Below are 5,840 nucleotides of genomic sequence, written 5' to 3' on the forward strand. Positions count from 1 at the left end.
CTGAAGATTTAATCTGCCAAATTCTGCACTAAAGAATGGTGGATCTATCATTGTATGTTTCATAATTGCCATTTAGGAGAGTTTGAGTGAAGACCTCTGAGGCAGCTGTAATGACAATCATATAGGTCTCCAGCACATTTTAAATCCTGTCTAGAGTTGAGCGGACACCTGGATGTTCGGGTTCGACGGGTTCGGCTGAACTTCACAAAAAAGTTCGCGTTCGGGACCCAAAATTGACCCCGAACCCCATTGAAGTCAATGGGGACCCAAACTTTGGAGCACTAAAATGGCTCTAAAAAAAGTCATGGAAAGGCCTAGAAGGCTGCAAATGGCAGCAAAATGTGGTTAAGAGCATGGCAAGTGCTCTGGAAACAAATGTGGATAGGGAAATGACTTAAAATAACATAAAACACATACAAATAAAAAAATAATGATCCTAGGAGGAGGAGGAGGTCCATATGGAGTAGAAGATTGAGGAGGCGGTGGATGTGGCGGTGTAGGTGGAAGCGGCGGTGGAGGAGGAGGTAGCCAACATTTGTTTTGGTTTTTATTTTATTTATTTCTTTTTTGTTTAAATTTGGGTAGACCCTGAAACATTGGGAATATAAAAAATAAAACCAAGAGAGAGTGCGCTGGAGTACAACAATGGCTGGGTGAGGCTGTTATACATGTCTATTCTGCACAAGGTACGGACAAGTCCTGTGGGATCCCTGCCTGGTTCATTTTAATGAACGTGAGCTTGTCCACATTGGCTGTGGACAGGCGGCTGCGCTTGTCTGTGATAACCCCCTCCAGCCGTGCTAAACAAACGTTCAGACAATACAGTGGCTGCAGCGCAGGCCAGCCCCTCCAAGGTGTAAAGGGCAAGCTCAATTTGGAGACCCAGAAGTTGAAGGGGGCAGACCAATCAGTCAGTATGTGTAGGCATGTGCAACCATGTCGCATGTCCACGTGACTGCCTTGATCCAATTGGATATCTTCCCTATCAACTTTCTTTTCTGCGCCTACCATGGTGATCATGGGTAACGAGGAATCGGGGTTCCATGCCGGAGAGGCAGCCTAAGAAAGGTATACCATATCCAAGGAAGGTCAATGGATGAAATTAAATGTGATTGAGCGGAAATGTGGGACAAATTATTGAAGCCAAAGCTTCCAAGTAAAGGAGGGGGCGTAGGGCAATTACCCACTCCCGGACTCGGGAGGTAGTGACGATAAATAACAATACAGGACTCTTAAGATGCCCTGTTATTGGAATGATTAATAAAAAATACAGGAATGTCACTGGGGTATTTTTGATTCGGAAACATTAGACAGGAAAGGCTGCTGCCGCTTTGTTGACTCTAGATAACTTCTGCCTGATCGCACGTCCCCGTGATGTACACGATCCAATTGGATATCTTCTCCATCAACTTTCGATGTTCTTTTCTGCGCCTACCATGGTGATCACGGGTAGCAGGGAATCAGGGTTCCACGCCGGAGAGGTAGCGTGAGAAAGGGATACCACATCCAAGGGAGGTCATTTAAGTCCCTGTCACCTATGCAGAGCAGGGGTTTTTCATCTGCAAAAATGGGTTAATGTCACCCACCAATGGAACAGACTATTTTTTAAAATTTCGGTCCCTGTCAACTATGCAGAGCAGGGGTTTATTCACGGCAAAAATGGTAAAATGTCACCCGAGAATGTAACAGACGCTTTTGCACCAAGCATTCCTCTCTTGCTGTGCTGGTGCCTTTGTACGACCACCGCCTCTTCCTCCGAACTATACGGGTCACTCGCATGACCTTGATTCCATGTGGGGTCTAGTACCTAATCATCCTCCACATCATCTTCCACCCACTCTTTACCCCTGCCCTCCTTGTCGGTCTGCAGACTATAGAAAGCCGCAGCAGTTGGCACCTGTGTTTTGTCATCATCAGAGACTTGCTGCGGTGGTCTTCCCATGTCCTCATCCTTAACATAAGTGGTTGGGCATCAGTGCACTCAATCTCTTCCACTTCTGGTGGAGGACTATGTGGATGGCCCACGGAAACCCTGCCAGCAGAGTCATCAAAAAGCATAAGAGACTGTTGCATGACTTGGGGCTCAGACTGCTTGGCTGATTCGCAAGGGCTGAGTTGAAAGACAGATTGCCATGGGCTGTAGTTGCCAACCCTGATCAGCAGGGGACTGGGTGAGAGACAATTTTTTTAAAAATGTATTTATTTAATTCGGGTACACCCCAAAACATTTGGAAATATTAAAAATACAACAAAGAGAAAGTGAGCCGGAGTATAACAATAGCTGGTAAGGCAGGTATACATATCTATTCTGCACAAGGTACGGACAAGTCCTGTGGGATCCATGCCTGGTTCATTTTAATGAACTGTGATAACGCCCTCTGCAGTGCTAAACACACGTTCAGACAATACACTGGCTGCAGGGCAGGGCAGCACCTCCAAGGCGTAAAAAGGCAAGCTCAGGCCATGTGCCCAATTTGGAGACCCAGAAGTTGAAACATAGAAACATAGAATGTGTCGGCAGATAAGAACCATTTGGCCCATCTAGTCTGCCCAATATACTAAATAGCCGCTGGCCCTATCTTATATGAAGGATGGCCTTATGCCTATCCCGTGCATGCTTAAACTCCTTCACTGTATTTGCAGCTACCACGTCTGCAGGAAGGCTATTCCATGCATCCACTACTCTCTCAGTAAAGTAATACTTCCTGATATTACTTTTAAACCTTTGACCCTCCAATTTAAAACTGTCCTCTTGTAGCAGTTTTTCTTCTTTTAAATATTCTCTCCTCTTTTACCTTGTTGATTCCCTTTATGTATTTAAAAGTTTCTATAATATCCCCTCTGTCTCGTCTTTCTTCCAAGCTATACATGTTAAGGTCCTTTTAATCTTTCCTGGTAAGTTTCTTATCCTGCAATCCATGTACCAGTTTAGTAGCTCTTCTCTGAACTCTCTCCAAAGTATCAATATCCTTCTGGAGATATGGTCTCCAGTACTGAGCACAATACTCCAAATGAGGTCTCACTAGTGCTCTGTAGAGTGCCATGAGCAGCTCCCTCTTTCTACTGGTAATTCCTCTCCCTATACACCCAAGCATTCTGCTAGCATTTCCTGCTGCTGTATGACATTGTCTGCCTTCCTTTAAGTCTTCTGAAATAATGACCCCCTAAATCCCTTTCCTCAGATACTGAGGTTAGGACTGTATCAACGATTTTATATTCTGCTCTTGGGTTTTTACGCCCCAGGTGCATTATCTTGCACTTATCAACATTAAATTTTAGTTGCCAGATTTTTGACCATTCCTCTAGTTTTCCTAAATCCTTTTCCATTTGGTGTATCCCTCCAGGAACATCAACTTTGTTACAAATCTTTGTGTCATCAGCAAAAAGACACACCTTACCATCGAGGCCTTCTGCAATTTCGCTGATAAAGATATTAAACAATATGGGTCCCAGAACAGTCCCTGAGGTACCCCACTGGTAACAAGACCATGGTCTGAATATACTCCATTGACTACAACCCTCTGTTGCTGTCCCTCAGCCACTGCCTAATCCATTCAACAATATGGGAGTCCAAGCCCAAAGACTGCAATTTATTGATAAGTCTTCTATGTGGGACAGTATCAAAAGCCTTACTAAAGTCTAGATAAGCAATGTCTACTGCACCTCCTCCATCTATTATTTTAGTAACCCAATCAAAAAAATCAATAAGATTAGTTTGACATGATCTCCCTGAAGTAAACCCATGCTGTTTTTCATCTTTCAATCCATGGGATTTTAGATGGTCCACAATCCTCTCCTTAAGTATGGTTTCCATTAATTTCCCCACTTTTGATGTCAGGCTTACTGGCCTATAGTTGCCCGATTCCTCCCTACTACCTTTCTTGTGAATGGGCACAACATTGCTAATTTCCAATCTTCTGGACGACTCCTGTTGCCAGTGATTGGTTAAATAATATCTGTTAATGGTTTTGCTAGTTCACCGCTGAGCTCTTTAATAGCTTTGGGTGTATCCGCATCTGGCCCCCTGTAACTTATTTTGTATTAATTTTAGACAGTTGACTTAGAAACCTCTTCCTCTGTAAAGACACATGCATCAAAAGATTTCTTAGTCTTCTTTCCTAACCTGAGGTCCTTTTTCCTTAATTTTCCTTTGTAAAAACTGAACAGAAGTATTCATTGAGGCAGTCAGCTAGTTCTTTATCTTCTTCCATATACCTTCCTTCTTTTGTTTTTAATTTGGCAAATTCCTTGTTTTAGTTTCCTTTTTTAATTTATGTAGCTGAAGAATGCCTTATCGCCTTTTTCCCTGACTGAGCTAATTTCTCTTCTGCCTGTGCTTTAGAAGCTCTTTAGCTTGTTTGGCCTCTCTCTGCCAAAACTTATAAATTTGCCTTTCATCCTCGTTTAATTTTTTTTTTATAATTTCTAAATGCTATCTTTTTGTTCTTAATGATTTTGGCCACTATTGCTGAGTACCACAGTGGTCTCTTCCTTTTTTTTGCTTTTACTGACAAGCCTAATGCAATTTTCTGTTGCCTTCAATAGTGCCACTTTTAAGTAGTCCCATTTCTCCTGGACTCCAATGAAACTGTTCCAATCTGATAGGGACTCGTAAACCACTAATCTAATTTTAGAAAAGTCTGTTTTTTCTAAAATCTAAAACTTTTGTTTTTGTGTGGTGTGACTCAGTCACTGTACTTATAGTAAACCACACTTGACTGGTGATCACTAGATCCCAAGCTTTCCCCTACAGTAATATCATATACCAAATTCCCATTTGTGAATACTAAATCTAAATGGCCTCCTTCCGGGTTGGCTCCTCAAACTACTTGCTGTAGAGATAATCCTAGTAGGGAATTTAGAATATCTGTACTCCTGGCAGAACTAGCTTTTTTAATTTTCCAGTTTACATCTGGAAGATTGAAGTCTCCCATAATGATAACTTCCCCCTTCAATGTCATTTTAGCTATTTCCTCAACTAGTAGATCATCTAACCTTGGGTGACAATACCTGGCAATCATTAGATTGCCTATTGTGTTCATTGATGTCTATATAGACATCATGAACACTTCATTTGCACTATACCAATACAATGCTGCCACATAGTGGCACTGTATTGGTATAGTCATAGAAAAATAGAATGTGTCGGCAGATGAGAACCATTTGCCCATTAGTCTGCCAATATACTGAATACTATGAATAGCCCTTGGCCCTATCTATATGAAGGATGGCCTTATTGCCTATCCCATGCATGCTTAAACTCCTTAACTGTATTTGCAGCTACCACTTCTGCAGGAAGGCTATTCCATGCATCAACTACTCTCTCAGTAAAGTAATACTTCCTGATATTACTTTTAAAACCTTTGCCCCTCTAATTTAAGACTTTGTAGCAGTTTTTCTTATTTTAAATATTCTCTCCTCTTTTACCTTGTTGATTCCCTTTATGTATTTAAAAGTGTCTATCATATCCCCTCTGTCTCGTCTTTCTTCCAAGCTATACATGTTAAGGTCCTTTTATCTTTCCTGGTAAGTTTTATCCTGCAATCCATGTACCAGTTTAGTAGCTCTTCTCTGAACTCTCTCCAAAGTATCAATATCCTTCTGGAGATATGGTCTCCAGTACTGCGGCACAATACTCCAAATGAGGTCTCACTAGTGCTCTGTAGAGCGGCATGAGCACCTCCCTCTTTCTACTGGTAATGCCTCTCCCCATACACCCAAGCATTTCTGCTAGCATTTCCTGCTCTCTATGACATTGTCTGCCTACCTTTAAGTCTTCTGAAATAATGACCCCTAAATCCCTTTCCTCAAATACTGAGGTTAGGACTGTATACAGATTT

At 42.0% G+C, this 5,840-nt stretch overlaps 1 protein-coding gene across 2 annotated transcripts in view; it reads left to right on the forward strand.

Annotated features, from left to right (window-relative positions):
* Positions 1–5,840, forward strand: part of P2RX4 (purinergic receptor P2X 4) — a 126,173-nt gene that overhangs the window by 81,050 nt on the left and 39,283 nt on the right. The gene's annotated exons all lie outside the window — the stretch shown is intronic.

Source organism: Bufo bufo, chromosome 2 (genome assembly GCF_905171765.1).
Source record: "Bufo bufo chromosome 2, aBufBuf1.1, whole genome shotgun sequence".
In the NCBI taxonomy this organism is placed as follows: domain Eukaryota; kingdom Metazoa; phylum Chordata; class Amphibia; order Anura; family Bufonidae; genus Bufo; species Bufo bufo.